Source organism: Saimiri boliviensis, chromosome 4 (genome assembly GCF_048565385.1).
Source record: "Saimiri boliviensis isolate mSaiBol1 chromosome 4, mSaiBol1.pri, whole genome shotgun sequence".
Classification (NCBI taxonomy): domain Eukaryota; kingdom Metazoa; phylum Chordata; class Mammalia; order Primates; family Cebidae; genus Saimiri; species Saimiri boliviensis.
The window spans coordinates 159436519-159455324 of NC_133452.1; positions in this window are offsets into that span (position 1 = coordinate 159436519).

Below are 18806 nucleotides of genomic sequence, written 5' to 3' on the forward strand. Positions count from 1 at the left end.
TTCTAGTTGTTACATTAAACAAAAGTAAAAATAAACCAGCAAGATAGTTTCATGACATTGTTTAACCCAATATCCAAAATACTATCGTTTCAACATATTATCAACATGAATTATTAATGAGATATTTTCCGTTCTTTTTTGAGTTTTAAATCTTCAAAATCTGATGTTGTTGTTGTTGTTGTTGTTGTTGTTGTTGTTGTTTTTGAGACAGAGTCTTGCTCTTTCGCCCAGGCTGGAGTACAGTAGCACAATCTTAAATTCTCCTGTCTCAGCCTCCTGAGTAGCTGGGACTGCAGATGCGCACCACCATGCCCAGCTTAATTTTTGTATTTTTAGTAGAGATGGGGTTTCACTGTGTTAGCCGGGGTGGTCTTGATCTCCTTACCTTCTAATCTGCCTTCCTCGGCCTCCCAAGTGCTGGGATTACAGGCATGAGCCACTGCGCCCGGCCCCTGGTGTGTATTTTATACACACGGCTTGTCTCACTTTGGATGAGCCTCACTTCAAAGGCACATGTGGTGATGGCTATTTGTTGGACAGCATAGGTCTAGGTGGATGTTTTAGATTGCATGTCTCTGTCCCCCAGAATCCATATGTTGAAACTCTAACCCCCAATAGATGATTGGGGTCTCTGGGAGGTAATTAATTGAGAGAAAGTTGTGAGGGTAGAGCCTCCATGAGGAGGTTAGTGTCCTTACGAAAAGAGAGAGACTGGAGCTCGCTCTTTCTGCCATGAGAGAATACAGCCAGAAAAGCACCATCCGCAAACCGTGAAGTGGGCCCTCACCAGATGCCCGATCATCCCGTACCTTATTCTTGGACTTCCCAGCCTACAGAGTTGTAAGAAATAAATGTCTGTCGTTGAAGCCACCCAGTCTGTGACATTCTGTTATAGCAACCTAACCTGACAAAGACAATGGCTTTGCTTTTCCCCGGCATCCCCTGCAAAATTTGCCTGCTCTGCTCATTGACAGTTTGGATGCTGGGGTTCTCTATCTTTTTTGCTAGAGTTCTGGAATGTAAGTTCTAGAAAGGTAGGGACCATAGCTATGACATTCGCAGCTGTAAATGTGCCTAGTACAGTGCCTTACACAAAGTCAGTGGCCACGTCTGAATGAATATGAGTGCATGCAAGCAGCCACATAGGATGCATTCTCTCTTTCAGGATGTGCCCCCTGCTTGCTGTGGTGCTGAAAAGGGTAGTTACAGTGCAGGTGTTTCTGTTCGGTCACATCCTGCCAATTACGTGGGAGTACACTTGCACCTAAAGAATTGCACAAGGAGGACTAAAGACATGTCTGACCATCTCCAATGTTCTTTGATTTATCAATACAGTTACATTCAGGATTGTTTACTAGGTACATTATGTAAGTGGTTATGTGGTATTGTAAAATATCTATTTGTGGCATGCAACTCCTAAAGTCCTTAGATTCTCTAAAGTGATGGTTTTTTTGCATGCGAATGTCTAATAGCTGGCAGCCCCTCTGTAGCTTCAGGATGGAGGCTGGTCATCAGGAAGACCAAGGCAGGAATTGAGGGTTTGGACTTTCAGCCCCGTCTCCTAACCTGTGGGAGGGGAGAGGGGCTGAATGTCTAGCTGATCACTAGGGATCAAGGGTTTAATCAGTCATGCCTACATAATGAAGCTTCCATGAAAAATCAAAGCAGTTGGGTTTGGAGAAATTCCCAGAGAACTGAACAAACGGAAGCACCGCAACCCTTCCCCATTCCTCTTCCTCGTACTCCTTATAATATCCGTTCTAATAGGCTGGCAAATGTGTTGCCCTGAGTTCGGTGAGCTGCTCTAGCACTCTTGGAACCCAATCCAAGGAGGAAGTCATAGGAACCCCAATGTAAAGCCAGTTGGTCAGAAGTTCTGGAACCCCAAACTTGTGACTGGTGGCTGAAAGAGGGGACAATTTAAAGGGATTGAGCCCTCAAGCTGTGAGATCTGACGCTATCTCTGGGTAGATGGTATAAGAATGAAATTAGGGAACACTCAGCTGGTACCCCTGCAGACTCGCTTGACTGCTGCTGTGGGTGAGAAACCCCCATGCATTTGGTCACAGAAGCCTTCTTTGTTGATTGCTTTGGTGTGACAGCAGAGGAAAAGTAGTTTGTGTCTTTTCCACTGACAGATAAACACCCTAATTGTTAATTTCTCACAGAGTTGGATCAATTAAAATATTCTACCAAGGATTCTGAAGTAGTAAGTTGTTGTTCTATCATTTTGTTTCATCTTCTTACAGTTTTGGATGAATCCTATTATAACACTAGTTAGTAGAACTGTGTAAACAAAGAGGATTTTAAAACCTCAGCAATGGCCATTCTTGCCTATAAAGAGCTTTTTTTTTTTTTCCCCCACTCAAGGCTGCCATTTTGAGAATTAACAGAATAACACAGAATATGAGCTCATGTACCTGGGCCTGCCTCTTCCTTAGTAAGAAATATCTCTTCTTTGTGTATATTCTCATTCGCGTTGGGTTGTTTGTGAATCTTCTTGCCCTGACAACCACCTCCAGGAATGCCAACAAGCTGATGAATAAGATAGCACTGGCCCAAATTACTTCTCTTCCATTCTAAAATAGAGTGTTTTGGAACCTTCTGATATAATCTGCTTTACAAATCTGGATCCTCATCAAAATCTTCCGGGGCAGGGGTTTCTTGAGACTAGAGGGATAAAAAATACAGCAAATGAAAAATAAGTAGGTGAAGAGGATTATGGAAAGCAGGAACTCGAAAGTCATATGGAAGTGTGTCAGGTAGTTGATTAGTAAACACATCATGAGGGGTTTTGATTGTTTGTTTTGAAAAAGAAGTCTAACAGGACTCCAGCTCCCAAGATGATAGTTTATCACCGTTGGTGTGAGATCCAGTTAGCTCCAAATGGCCACTGCTTTGTAGCAACTGACCTCAGACTTATTTTGCCATGGAGTCTCTTGACTCACTGTGTGATGAAGAAATACCACAAAAGCTCTGCATGGTGGGTTTTAAGATGAGTGTGAGATGGGAGAAATGGAAAGAGGGCGTCCTGTAGACAAGATTGGCAGGGACAGGGAAGCCCTCATGGGTGATTGTGATGACCAACCACAGTGGCAACCAGTGGTTTAATTTCCTGTATGAATTAAAAGAAAGAGTATATGATAGGAAGACCTCCCAAGATCCTTCGTTTTTCTCTGGTGAGCCCTTCTTTGGTCTAAATAGAATCTTGTCCAGTGGCGGTGACATTCTGGACACAAATGAGATTTAGCAGAAGAACTTTGAGCTGAAAGTCAAGACAGCTAGATTTGATTTTATCTGTTATTGGCAATCCGTCTTCAGACAAGTCATTTATTTTTGCTATCAGTTTTTCTACCTGCCAAATGGATTTTGTAAGCAATATCTCTTCCTTTATGTCTGTTGCAAATGTGATTTGAAATGTATTTAGGCTGCAGAGGATACATTAATTAAAACTATTATGATTGTTCCTTGGCCTATAAAACAAAAGAGCAGACTTCCTTCTCACTTTTTCCCCCAAACATTTATTTTTATTTTTTTTGCAGGCTTATTATTCCCACAGGAAATCACCCAAAGGCTCAGTTTGATGGAGACAGACAAACCATACTACCACAGAGATGACTAGAGACACAAATACACACGGTTTCTCTGTTCTCAAGTAAACTCTCAGCAGAAAATTAGTTCCATAAAATGATTTTATTGTTTCCTCGTATATTTTCAAATACACTTTTTTTATTTGAATGATAATCTTTCCTATTTAATGCATAGAAATTTAAAGCATTTAAGGCATTCTTTGAATGTTTCTAAATGATAGGGCCAATTGCAATGAGATCTAAAACAAACTGTGATTAATCACTAAGTGTGAAAATATGGCTAGTTAAAATTATTCTGCATACGTAAACATAATTGATGTTTATTTTATTCAAATTGTTGCATGAAATTTGATAGGTATTTATTTTATAGTGTGTTTTCATTTCGTTAAAGCTCTGATACTTTTTGACTATCACAATGGCTTCAAAAAGTTATGCTGAGGTAATCAGGATGGTACAATGATAGCTCATGTTGTAGTGAATTTATTTTCAGGGATAGCCATTACTATACAACCCATCAAGTGTATTTAGGGTTTGTCTTCCGAGGCAAAGAAAAAACACATACTTAATTTTCTACAGAAAGTCTTGATGCTCTAGAAAGACGGAAGGTAGGATCACCCAACGCTGGAGTGTTTTGCAGAGAGATAAGATGGGTTTCTTAGGCCGGGCGTGGTGGCTCAAGCCTGTAATCCCAGCACTTTGGGAGGCCGAGGCGGGTGGATCACGAGGTCAAGAGATCGAGACCATCCTGGTCAACATGGTGAAACCCCGTCTCTACTAAAAATACAAAAAATCAGCTGGGCATGGTGGCGCGTGCCTGTCATCCCAGCTACTCAGGAGGCTGAGGCAGGAGAATTGCCTGAACCCGGGAGGCGGAGGTTGCAGTGAGCCGAGATCGCGCCATTGCACTCCAGCCTGGGTAACAAGAGCGGAACTCCGTCTCCAAAAAAAAAAAAAAAAAAAGATGGGTTTCTTATCTAGCCTGTAAGTGGCACACATGCGGAAACCATCTCAGATGGGAGTGGCACCATATGCATCTTATAAAATACCACCCTCCAAGGCTGGGGAGGAAAGTTCTTTATCCCCCTCTGTACCCTATTTCCTGCAACTTCTGTGAAGTCACAGAACTTGGGGAAATAGTGACGCTTCCTGGCCTAGATTTATCACCATCTGGGAAGCAGAATGAGATGCTTGGCACTGCCCCCGCCACTTTCATCTGTCACATTCTCAGGAATTCATCACCCACAGGGTTATTCTAGCCAATGCAAGTCACCTCATCCATTGGAAAGAGGGGAAAAAGAATGAGTTCTGCCTGTGAGCCTCCGGGCTGCTTCTGTTGGCTAGCACATGCGCTGGTAATGCCTTGGGCTGACTTCCAAGGCCATCTGTAATTTGGCCCCACTCTGCCCATTTCTCTCCCTGGCCAAGCTGGCCTCACTGATGCCTGAACAGACTCATCTCTGCCTGTGACTTCACTGAGACTGTTGGCTCTTCCCTGTCCTCTATCAAGGGGCAGTCCAAGTCTCAAATCTCACAGAAGCCTTTCCTCATGCCTCCAGCTCGTGTCTTCTGACCTCACAGTTTTGTCTGTGACAAGTGATTTAGAAGTAGTGGATGTGCTGTCCCTTAATGATCTCATGTGTTAATTTTAGTTCCCCCATGACGCTGTAAGTTCCTTAAGGATAGTGCTTCTGACTAGTGTCTGTTTGCTAAACTCTCCTCACTTTCTCTTTTCTCCAGTCCTAAACGCTTAGTAAGTATTCAATAATTTAGAGAATCTTAAGAGTTGGAATTGTTTAATCCAGCTAATAGCAAACAAATGCTACTATATTAGAGAGATAACCACTTCCATTGCCCCTCCTCCCTCCCTTCTTTCCACCCTTCCTTCCTCTTCCCTTCTTCCCTCCCTCCCTCCTTCCCTTCTTCCCTCCCTCCCTCCTTCCTTTCTTCCTCCCTCCCTTCCTTCCTCTCCCCTTCCTCCATCCCTCCCTCCCTCCCTCCCTTCCTTCCTTTCTTCCTCCTTTATACAAAAATGAAATCTCTCCACCTGTAACTTTTACTAATTTATTCTAGGCTCAGGGGATTTAAAGGTGACTAAAGCTTAGCTCAGTCCCTCGAGAAAGACAAACCAACAAACACATCGTGAAAAGAATTATGCTGGAGGAAGGTTTAAAATGGCAGAGAGCACCCAACTGCCCCTGAGGGTCTCGGAGTTGCAGTCCTATGAGCTCAAAGCAGATCTAGACTAAGGCTTAACTATGATTGATTCAATCGACAATATCCACTATAGATTCTTAGGAGGGAAATAACAAAGGTTGACCTAATATCCTACAGGAAGTTTGCAAATTATGTCCCAGTTGTAGCCTCATAGTTCATTGTTAAGCATATTCTTTGGAGCTTTGGAACGCCTTTTTTCTAACTCAAACCAAGTTTTGCATAGTGATTATGTGCTTGGGCTAACACATAAAAGTCCATTATCTCCACTATGTACCTAAAGTTTAGCATAGTATAATATTAATACTATGGACTCTGTCTGTAAATGGATTTTTTGGAAGCCACAGGGTTCCAGCCTTGCACACTGGAACCGTGGCGTCCTGTACCATGGACCTGTTCTCCTGTGCTCCCCTCCCCCTGCCATTACAGAGGCAGAAGGGACACATTTTTTCCTCCATTTCTTCTACCTGAATGACATAGAATAGGAGGTTACTTGGCCTTTCTCACAGGGTACCAGGAGAAAATGAGAGGAGACTAAGAGAGCTCTGTACCCCGTAATCACATTTTCCCATTTGAACATGAGATAAGGTATGTCATGAAAGACTCCTGGACCATTTTCTTGATCGAAGAGGCGACCTGGCAGATGTCTTTTTGTCACTGACTTCTGGAACTACTAAGACATTTTGTCCCTTCCTGGGTTTTGGCAGGGATAATGTATGTCAGGTGTCTACCTGTGCAGCGATGACAGTTAGGAGTACAGTAAGTTTAGTGTTTCTTGAGGACTTACTATTGTACAGTAGCTGGATGCTACTCTAAGCTATGTATTACATTACCATTTTTAATTTTCACAACAACCCAATGTACGACTATGGCCAATTTACAGATGAGAAATCGAAACAGGTTAAAGAAGGTCCCTCAGTAAATAAGCAGCAAAAATGAGATTAAAAATGGACAGTCTGATGCCAGAGCCCAGCACTCTGGTTTTTGTGACCGTTGTCTGTAGGGCCAAAAATAACAAAACATTCAAGATAAGGTAACTCCTTTTCTCCTCTGTCTACCAGGAAACTTCCGGGTTCTGATTGTGTGGCTTTGAGAAAGCAGGGCTCCCGTCTTCCTTCATCTCACAGCTCTCCCGTTTCGCCCCCCTCCCAGCAAACACATGGCATTTGGAGCTTTCCCTGCCGTTCCTCTTTCAAGTTCAATTTCTTTTCTTGTCTTTTTTTCTTTGACACGGAGTTTTGCTCTGTCGCCCAGGCTGGAGTGCAGTCATGTGATCTGGGCTCACTACAACCTCCAATTCCCAGGTTCAAGCTATTCTCCTGCCTCAGCCTCCTGAGTAGTTGGAATTACAGGCGCACACCACCATGCTGAGCTAATTTTGTATTTTTAGTAGAAACGCAATTTCACCATGTTGGCCAAGCTGGTCTCGAACTCCTGACCTCAGGTGATCCTCCCACCTCAGCCTCTCAAAGTGCTGGGATTACAGGCATCGGCCACTGCGCCCGGCCTCAAGTTCAATTTCAATCAGAGGGGGAGGTGGATTCATTAGATTAAAAAGCTAACCACTGGCTATTCCCAAACAATGTCCTCTAAAGCAAAAAATTGCTCTCCGTTTTAGTAAAATGTCAGCCTCCAGAGTATTGCCGAGGACTGGTTTCCAGAACAGCGGTAAACAAGCATCAGGGACCTTTAGAAAGGAGACTGCGGGGCGGGCATTGGTGAACGTGGGGAGGGACACTGCTCTGGGTCGGATGGGAGTCTGGCTTTTCTCTTGCACTTTTATCTGTTCTGGGTCACAGATGCAGCCCTTTCTGAGCCCAGAGTGTGATAAAGGGTCATGCCTGATTGCAACAAGTGCTGTGAGGCGAGAGCAAGGAGCTGGGGTGGTTGCTCCAGGTCTGGTTAAGGCCAGGAAAGATATTACCCGGCCTGCACTGCCTCCCTTGCCACCAAACACAATTCAAAAGACCCGTTCAACTTAAAAAAAAAAAAAAAAAAAAAAAAAAGTAAAAAAAGAAGAGACAGGATCACTGTAGAAAAATCAGGATGACTGTTAATCTAGATAATACTTTTTCTAATCTATTTTTATCTCATCTAAATAATGGAATCTGTGGTCATCTCAGCTGTCTACTCATCATCTGCGGTTTTATGTTCACTTCAGATTCGAGAGATAATCTTAGATTTAGATTGCTCTGGGTTCATGAATATAAACTTCAGTAAGTCCTTTACGTCGGGTCCGGGCCTAAAACAGAAGGTAGAGTAAAAGTGGTAAAAAATAAAAATAACAAGGCAGACAAAGTTTCAGAAGCAACATTTTAACTTTTCCAGTTGAATATATTTCCCTCCCTTCTTCTCTCCCTCCCTTCCTTCTTCCTTTCTTCCTTCTTCCTTCCCTTTCTTCCTTCCTCCCTCCCCCATCCTTGCTTTTTTTCTCTCTTTCCTTCTCCCTACCCCTTACCTCTCCTGGGAGAGTTAGCAATGAGTTTGCCAACTTGGAAAGAAATGCCTTGTCCCAGAACCGTCAAACGTGATAGCTGGTAACTGAGAAATGGAACAGGGAATTTTATACAGCTAAAAGAGAATTTCACTGACGGCAACACAGTATTAGAGCAGGCATCCTGAAGTGATCATGGGAGTTATGTTCGGGTGACCCCAGACTCCCAGAGAGCATCTTGCAAAGGAAAAGTGAAGTTGGTGACGGCATTTTGTGTGGAGCGAAAGAGAAAAGGCTATAAACCTACTGTAGAAAATCACTCATTCCCTAGCTGGCCACCAGGCAGTTTTAGGAGACAGGACAACTCAGGAATGACGCTCAGGAATTCCACACCCACACAGATACAGGATGGGGTGAGAGTTTGATGAGTATCTTGGTGAGTGAGAACTAAAGCTGTTTCTCCCCCTCCCCTAGAGAGGCATGTGACTAGCAGAGCCAGCTTGATTCCCTTATTCCTGCTTAGAAGCCTTCGTGACTGCAATGCAGTTGGAGGTGGTCTAGAGTTCCTCATATAAATACAGCTTATTACTTAGGATCTCAAAAGCGGTATCCAAACTACAAGAGTGAAACCTCTGTAATCTCTGGAATGAACACATATACTTTGTCCAGCTTATATTTACTGGCTATTATACGCAAAGCATTGCGCTGGGTGCAGTGGCAAATGAAAACTGGGGCTTGTCTCCCTCTGGAGGAATCAGCCCTACAAAGTGCCTCCTGGTTCTTGGTTTGCAAAGTAACTGTGTAGAGCTGTGCCCCATGAATATGAAGGCAGGAGGGAAATCAACAAGATGGCCAACGCTAAGCCTAAAGGAAATGATCTTCTTATAGGTAAACACCATGTCTGTAATATGCACAAAGTCAAGCACAAGCTGGTAGTCCGCCTCTTAACAAATGGCAGGTAACCTTTAAAAAAATAAAAATAAAAAAGTAATGGAGGCAGAATAGAAAATTAACAGGGACCACTTTAAAGGAAACTTCCTCCCCAAGCGCCTTGATTTGTGTATTCCACAGCTGCTTTTTCATTGCCCAAAAGGTAATTAAGAGGTGATAATGATACGCATTCTCTCTTATCAAAGTCATTAACACGTTATTATTGTTGTGAGGCGGCTAGCTATTGCTTTGTGGCGGTGATGCTGAGGACTTCTGCTGTGATGAAGCGATTGCAGTTTGGGGATGAATTAGCAAGTTACGTTCTCCTGACCCTTGAGTGTCTTGCTTCCCTCGCAGGTTTCTGAGAACCCCTAGGGACATTCTGCCTCTCAGTTTGACCTACAACTGTCCTCCTTTCCAAACCACTCTCTGTGAATCAGGGAGAGACCAATCTCCTCCGACCCACCAAATAGCCTATCTATTGTGCCTGAAGATGTGGCACAAACCCCATATATCTGTGGTGCCTTCTCTGTTTGAATTTATTTATTTTTAGGGGATGGGGTCTTGCTCTTTTGCCCACGCTAGAGTGTAGTGGTGCAATCACAGCTCACTGCAGCCTTGAACTCCTGGCCTCACGCGATTCTCCCACCTCAGCCTCCCAAGTAGCTAGGACCACAGGCACATGCCCAGCTAATTTTTTTTTTACTTTTTATTTTAGAGACAGCGTCTCACTATGTTGCCCAAGCTGTTCTCAAACTCCTAAACTCAAGCGACCCTCCTGCCTTGGCCTCCCAAAGCCCTGGGATTATAGACATGAACCACCGTGCCCAGCCCTGTTTGTATGTAGACACACATAAAGGCACTACAAATTCTCTCACCACCAACTGGTTTCCCTGCTTTGGTTAACAAGCGTTACCGTGCACAAATAATCACTCAGACTGTGATAAACATTTTGTCAATTTCTTCAACATCTTGGGAAAACGTGGGAGTATCTACTCAGGAAGCCTCTTCACACTTTAAATCTTTCTACAAATTGGAGAGAAGAAGAGGCAGATGCACACGGATTGGTTCTGAGATCTCCTCGGCTTTGTTATATTCGGAAATGGTCTATATGGGTTTTTCTTTTCAGATTTGTGTTTAAATTCCATGATCCGAGGGCAGAAATGTCTCTAATTTGTTAATCCTAAGCCTCTTGACTCATCAGTGATGGCAGCTTAATGTTTTTAAATAAGTGCGAATTTATCCAAATAAATGTACACATTTTAAAAAGTAAAATCTTACTAAAGGGCTTTAAGAAATAAGGAAAACCAAAACCAAAACACAGCAATTCTCCTGGTCCACCCTGTTCACCACCAATCGTTCTCCCTGGAAGCAGCTACTTTAAATGAATTTTAGCTGTTTCCTCTGGTATTTACCTCCATATTTCTGAGTAATATGTATGTCCTCCTAGACCATTATTTAGTGACCGTTACAGTTGGGAGGATTTATGCCTCCACAACACTGTTTCCTCTTGTTCTCTGTTTTGGTTAAATCAATATTTAGGGTTAATATTATTGTAACTATATAAATAATGTTCTCCACTGAGCTAACACGACACTGTAATTACCTTTCCTTTCTTGTACAACTTTTTGTTTTTCTTGGAGTTAATGATCACCTTGGCTTTTTTCACCAGCTTGTCTTTGCATATAACTATCCCTACGTCCTTCCACAACTTCCAACACTTTCCCAAAATGTTCCACATAGTCCTATGTAACAGATAATCTGTCAGAATCTCAAGGCCTCCTTCCTGAAGTCCTTTTCTTTTTCCCACTTCTGCTGGTTTTTCTTTTGGGCCCCTATACTACTGTCGTCCCAAGACCTCCCTCTGCCATCACCCTGGCAATTCTCTTCGCTTCTCTTGTGTTGCAGTCTCTCCTTCCTTGTTTCCCTATTTTCTTCTTTCTTGCCTTATTCTCTCATTTTGGTGACACACCCTTCCTGAGAAAGGGTGCATGTGAGGTAAATTTACTGAGAACTTTCCTGCCTGAAAATATCTTTATTTGGCTAAGAATTGAATCCTAGGTTAAAAATAATTCTCATTCTGAATTTAAAGGCATTGAACTATTATCTTCCAGCTTTCAGTATTTCTGTTTACAAGTCCAAGAGCACTCTAATTCTCTGTCATTTTTATGTGAACGCTGTGTTCTCTCTGGAGTGCTAAAACTGCAGAATCGTGTGTCTTGGTTGGGTCTCTTCTTACTTATTTTGTTGGGCACCCAAATGGTCATTTTAATCTAAAGATTCAGACTTTTGATAATGGCCCCAATTTCTGCCTTCTGTACCTTGGATGTTGGTTGGTCTGGAAGTCTGTTTTGGAGAGTATAAACCAACTGTCTTGGGAGTGGGAGGTAATGATGATGGATGAACCTAAGGAGCTAACTGTATGGATTTTCACTCCACCCTTGACTTCATGCCTTTACCTTCTGCAGGCCCCATGCCTCCAGTTCCTGAACCTTCTGAGAGTTCTGAAGAAGACTGGCTTGTTTTTTCTTGGGTCGCCTCTGTGGTCTCACAGAACCCAGCCTTTCTGTTCTGTTTAAACCATTAATTCTTCAATAGCTTTCTCTCCAGCAGGTATTTGTTGATATTCTTGTCCTCTGTTGTCTTTTCTGCCATTCCATTTGTTCTTGTGGGTTTATACTTCTGTATTCTTTTACTGACACTTAAGTGGGTTTCTAAGGAGTGGAGATAAACATGTGACTCTGTGTGTGTGTGTGTGTGTGTTTTCAGTGTTCTGCATCTGAGTGGGTATAAATTTTGTAATTTGATTGATAATTATTTCTGAGTTCTAGCTTATTTCTAAGGAATATTGATCCTTAAAATACTGATAAATAAAGTCAGTCTGGGAATTTATATGCCAGGTTTTCATAGCATTTATTTTAGTGTTGGTAACTCAAAAACTGGGTTTTCCTTCCTAAGTTAAACCAATAATATATAAGAGTTAGATGTGCTATCCAGGGCCATGGTTGGTCTTACTCAGTTTTGTGTTGACCATTCTTCCAGGACTTGGTGCAGACCTTTGCAAATAACTTAAAAACAAAGTGAAACAAAAAAACCCCAAAACCCACAATGGATTAATAGAGTTAGAGTTTTCTTCTTTTTCCTCAATAAACATTTTTTTTTTTTTTTTTGAGACAGAGTTTCGCTCTTGTTACCCAGCCTGGAGTGCAATGGCGCGATCTCGGCTCACTGCAACCTCCGCCTCCTGGGTTCAGGCAATTCTCCTGCCTCAGCCTCCTGAATAACTGGGATTACAGGCATGCACCACCATGCCCAGCTAATTTTTTGCATTTTTAGTAGAGACGGGGTTTCACCATATTGACTAGGATGGTCTCGATCTCTTGACCTCATGATCCACCCGCCTCGGCCTCCCAAAGTGCTGGGATTACAGGCTTGAGCCACCGCGCCCGGCCTCAATAAACATTTTAATGATCACTTGCTATATGAACTGCTATTTGAGCTGAATATGGTGGATGCAACAGAGCTCCTAGTGTGGACAGTTTCACAGTTTAGTGAGAGAGGCTGACAAGAAAACAGGTAAGGTAGCTGGCCATGGAGGCGCACGCCTGTAATCCCAGAACTTTGGGAGGCTGAGGCGGGTGGATTGCTTGAGCTCCGGAGTTTTAGACTAGCCTGGGCAACATGGCGAAACCCCGTGTCTACCAAAAATACAAATATTAGCTGGGCATGGTAGCTGTCACTTGTAATCCCAGCTGCTCAGAAGGCTAAGGTGGGAGAATTGCTTGAGCCTGGGAGGTTGAGGCTGCAGTGAGTCCTGATCATGCCACTGCACTGCAGCCTGGCTGACAGAGTGAGACATTGTGTCAAAAAAGTAAAAATAAAAAAGGAAAGCAGGTAAGGACCATGAGACGTAATTAGTCTTAGTGTGGAACTATGCACCCAAAACAATGGAAACACCATTACCCTTCAGGGGAATAAAAATACCCATGTCATTTTTATCTTCATGTAGGAAGTGATGGATTGGAAGGCTCTGGGATATGGGTCCATTTAGCTGTATCTTAGCAGGTCCTATACCTTACAGAAGACATCATTAGAAATGGCAGGAAGCACAAAACCCACATCTTCTACCCAGGAGACTCCTCAGTGTTTGCCCTTCAGAGTATATCCAGTGTCATGGGTGGGTTCCGGAGTCCTCTTCAGTGCTGAGAAGAGCCCTGAGTCAGCCTTGGAAGTGGTATTATTATTGAAGCAATCATAATGTTATTATTTGTAAACTGGTCTGTGTAATCTTTGAGGGCAAATTGAAGGCCATGCTCATTTCAGGGAGGCCTCGTGGTGTAGTAGAAGGAGCATGGGCTTACGCCGGGCGCGGTGGCTCACGCCTGTAATCCCAGCACTTTGGGAGGCCGAGGCGGGTGGATCACGAGGTCAAGAGACCATCCTGGTCAACATGGTGAAACCCCATCTCTACTAAAAATACAAAAAAGTAGCTGGGCATGTGGCACAATCCCAGCTACTCGAGAGGCTGAGCCAGGAGAATTGCCTGAGCCCAGGAGGCAGAGGTTGCGGTGAGCCGAGATCACGCCATTGCACTCCAGCCTGGGTAACAAGAGCAAAACTCCGTCTCAAAAAAAAAAAAAAAAAAAAAAAAAAAAAAAAAAAAGAGTATGGTCTTTGAGCCAGGACAGCTGGGTTTGCAATCCACATATTAGCTGTGTGACTTTGGTCAGGTTACTTGATTTTGCGACGCTTCAATTTTCTATTATGTCAGACTAAAGAGTAATACCTAACTCACAGAGTTGTATTAAGCAAGCAAAAATAGATAAAGGGTCTCAGGGCAGTTCCTGATGGGACATAGGTGCAAAATAAGTGGTAGATAATTATTTTTTTCTTCCTTCAATGGCCAGACCTTGAATCTCTCAAGTGCAAAGACTGCATGCTATTTTTCTGTGTAACCCCCACTTTGAGTGCAATGCTGGGTATAAAGCTGGCACTTCATGCATATTTACTGAATGAATGAATAAATAAAGGAATGTTTGCATTCCAAGGGTTGAGATATTTTCCTGCCATATGAATCATTGTTTTCCACTTTCTTCCTTTAGACTGTACTTCCTTCATTACTTGCTGGTACTAATAAACCACCATTCTTTTCTAAGCTGCTGGATTACTAGTTCTGTAGTGCTGCAAATAGAGCTAAAAACACTAACACTTTTTAAAAACACTCAAAAAACACTTCAGATCCAGCCATGCTTAGGTACACTGTGGTAAGAATATTCAAAAAAGATGCCTCTGAAGGGAAAGAGGCGTTATGTCTAAAGCATCAGGTTGTCGCCATTATGAGTTTAAAAGCCCATTTGGCAATCGTTTCCCTTGGCAGCCCCGCAGGCGATAAGAGAGGATTTGGCTGTGAGGCTCTGCAAGGAAAATAAAAAGACAAGAGGAGATGGTGAGTTTGTGTGTTTTTTCATGTGTATGTAGCTTCCGCCCACAGAGCTGGAGTGCAGTAATTTCCGGTTGCATCTTCCATTCGCTAATACATTTGTGAATGCAGGAGCAACGTTTGTTTAAACCATCCTTCATCATTCACTGTCTTAAGCAATAATGTTACAGCACTGCTATTAAAAAAAAAAAAATCCTAGCCTCAATGCTGTTATTACTGCAGCAATCTGGACAGTATCTGCCTTTGCACCCTGTGGGGTCAAAGTCGTGTTCGCAGCCAGCACCTATGAGCTACCATCATTGACATCACACAATTTAGAATTCAGCACTAAGGCCGGGTGCAGTGGCTCAAGCCTGTAATCCCAGCACTTTGGGAGATCGAGGTGGGTGGATCACGAGGTCAAGAGATCGAGACCATCCTGGTCAACGTGGTGAAACCCCATCTCTAGTAAAAATACAAAAAATTAGCTGGGCATGGTGGCACGTGCCTGTAATCCCAGCTACTCGGGAGGCTGAGGCAGGAGAATTGCCTGAACCCAGGAGGCGGAGGTTGCGGTGAGCCGAGACAGCGCCATTGCACTCCAGGCTGGGTAACAAGAGCGAAACTCCGTCTCAAAAAAAGAAAAAAGAAAAAAAGAAAAAAAGTCATTATATTAAAAAAAGACACCTGCATGTGTATGTTTATTAAAAAAAAAAAAAAAGATTTTAGCACTAAATTTTGATACCGTTCTTTTGGTTGCGTTTGTCCTCCTAACCGTGTTGGAAGTCCTTGGTGTGCGGAGGCCACGTCTCACTCTTCCAGTGTTTATTCCCCATCATACTTGGTGCACACCTTGCTCCAAAGGAATCCACAGCCAATGAATGACCTCTTCTCTGTTGGTGTTTTCTGAGCTCTCTGCAACACACCTCTTAAGCACCTTTTTTTCATTAAACTCTTTTACAGGGACTTCTTTGAGCTTATGCTTTTATGATTCTCCTCTACCTTCTTCAATATTATTGCTAATCATGTTGTCTTATTCTCTTTTTTCCCCTTTGGGGTATCTCATCTACTCTGAGGGCTCCAGTTATTACGTCTATGCTAATGACAACCAATTTGCACACTGATTTCTACCTCTTAGGAAATTCAGCTGGGCGCCGTGGCTCACGCCTGTAATCCCAGAACTTTTGGAGGCCACGGTGGGCAGATCATGAGGTCAGGAGTTCAAGACCAGCCTGGACAACACTGAAACCCCGGTCTCTACTAAAAATACAAAAATTAGCTGGGCGTGGTGGTGGGCGCCTGTAGTCCCAGCTACTCAGGAAGCTGAGGCAGACTTGCTTGAACTTGGGAGGTGGAGGTTGCAGTGAGCCAAGATTGCCACTGCACACCAGCCTGAGAACAAATCAAGACTCTGTCTCAAAAAAAAAAAAAAAAAAAAAAAAAAAGGAAATTCAAAGCTGATATATCTAAAAGCAAACTTAACCTTTTCACATAAATCAGCGTTCCTCTCTTTTGGAATTGATCTTACTCTACCTTGTATTTACTCAGTTATTTTAGCATGCTTCTCTTGATTTTAACTCTCTCTCTAACTAAACGTATCTCTCTCTTTCTTTAATACAGTATAGATAAGTAAACATATATGTTAAAAGTTATACATAACTTTTAATATAAAACAAACTTGCATATAAGTCAAACATATATGTTAATATACATTAACTGTGTATACACACACACACACACACACACACATACACATGTTTAATTATCCCGGCAATCTTTTTATCACTTGGCCCATGTAGATGCCTAATAAATGTTAGATGATTTATCTTGATTCACTGTTCCAGACTTTGTATTTAAGTAAGGTCAGCTCAGAAGCAGTTCTTTGAGCTGAATATTTTTCCAATACCATAGGGGAAAAAAAAAAAAAAAGGTACAGTGTGTGTTTTCCAAAGAAGATTACAGGGCTTCAGACAAAAGAGATTTAAAATAAAAATTTTAAGTACATAAACACACAGCATTTTAAAGTTGTTTTTATAAGGGAAGTCATCAGGCCATTATAATACCATATCAGCTTACTTGGGGCACTAAATTAGCTCAAGGCTGGATTTTGAGTCAACCAATGCTGAAATTAGAAAAATATTAGAGAATACAAATCCTCGTTATTTCTAAGAGATTCGGGGCATGACTGGTAAAACACAGGGATAGAAAAAGAGGTGGTCCTTTAAAAGCAAGAGTTATACAGACTCACATTATCAGCACGTGGCGGGCAAGATGGTGGAACCCATCACTGTTGCAGGACTTATTCCTTAGTTCAGCTGTCCCATAGCCAGGAAAATTCACACTCGCAGACAATCTGAATTGTGAGTAAGAAAGGGTTTTATTGGGTGATAAAGGAAGAAAAGGGGGAAACAAGAGTCTCTCACTAGACCACAGTCTCTGCCAGCACGCTTCCGGTCCAGCTATTGGAATCCCAGATTCCACACAGGAAGAGGAGGGGCCAGGCTCCTCCCTGCTGCAAAAGGCCGGAACTTCCTGCGGCTCCACCCCCGTGGGCAGGAAGAGGCGGGGCCAGGCTCCTCCCTGCTACAAAAGGCCAGAACTTCCTGCGGCTCCACCACTGTGGGCAGGAAGAGGCGGGGCCAGGCTCCTCCCTGCTACAATAGGCCGGAACTTCCTGAGGCTCCACCCCTTGGGAGCCCGCTAGAGTTTTTCCAGGGTTCCGCTTCCGCTTGGCGGTCTCATCACCTCCACTAGGTACTCTTCATGCCCAGTCCACATTAGACGGAGGAAGCCCACTGAGTTTGCCAGGCCGAAGGCAGACTTGACTTCTGAAGCTCTGGACTACTGCACCACCCCAGGAAATCTCTCCTGTTGTCTGCAATCATTTACTGTGGTGCTTCGGAGTCACGCGTGTTTTGTACGCCCATGCATGCCACCTATGCAGAGACTTGCCAGTGAGGGAACCCGAATCCACGACTTCAACTCATAGGAGTCTCCCTGGAGCCTTGGCTCTGGTCTTTGTTTAGACTGAAATTTAAAATGTTAAATGTGGGCCGGGGGCAGTGGCTCACACCTGTATTCCCAGCACTTTGGGAGGCTGAGGCAGGCAGACCACAAGGTCAGGAGATCGAGACCATCCTGCCCAACATGGTGAAACCCTGTCTCTACTAAAGTATAAAAAATTAGCCCAGCGTGGTGGCCAGCACCTGTAGTCCCAGCTATTCGGGAGGCTGAGGCAGGGGAATCGCTTGAACCGGGGAGCTGAGATCACACCACTGCACTCCAGCCTGGACACAGAAGAAGTCTCAAAAAACTAACAAACAAAAAACGCTAAATGTGGCACCTTTGCTCCACTAGACACTTGGGAAGGGGGCTGTGACATTTGCAGTGGAATTCATGTCATGGCAAGCATATTTTAAAACAGTGGCTTACAGTGTTTAAGAAAGCCTTTTAGTCACCTGGGATTTCTGCTGAAGGTCCTCAGGTTGTAAAGTTAAGAGCTGGCTGCAGGTCTGTGTTTTGGGTTTTGAAATACTTTGGTTTCTTGAGCCACACTATCGCAGACTTCACTGAATTTTCAAACAATGCGCATAATAAATGACTTCTCCAAGAGTCACTGAGAAACTTACCTAGACCTCCCTATCCTTGTTTTACACAGAGTAATCTGTTGCTTACATTCGAAAGCCTTCTGGAGACTGTTTGCTCGTCTAGCTCACTAGAGAGCAGGTTTTTCATGAGTAATTGGGTTGTTGACGTGCTTGCAAGTTTTATTCCTAAAATCTTGGCACCCGGCGTCAATTTACAAATGTATACAGTTGACTAGGTTACCTTGGCTTGTACTGTTCATGATGGTGGGTTTTGGTTGAATTCTCAGGCCTTTGGCCAGGTGCAGCGACTCACACCTGTAATCCCAGCACTTTGGGAGGCAGAGGCAGGCAGATGGCTTGAGGCCAGGAGTTGAGACCAGCCTGGCAAACATGGCAATACCCTGTCTCTACTAATACTACAAAAATTAGCCAGGCATGGTGGTGGATGCCTATAATCCTAGCTACTCAGGAGGCTGAGGCAGGAGAATCACTTAAACCCAGGAGGTAGGGGTTGCAGTGAGCCAAGATCATGCCACTACACTCCAGTCTGGGTAACAGAGTGAGAGTCTGTCTTAAAATAAATGAATAAATAAATAAAAGAATTCTCGGGCCTATACACAAATATTTGCATACCT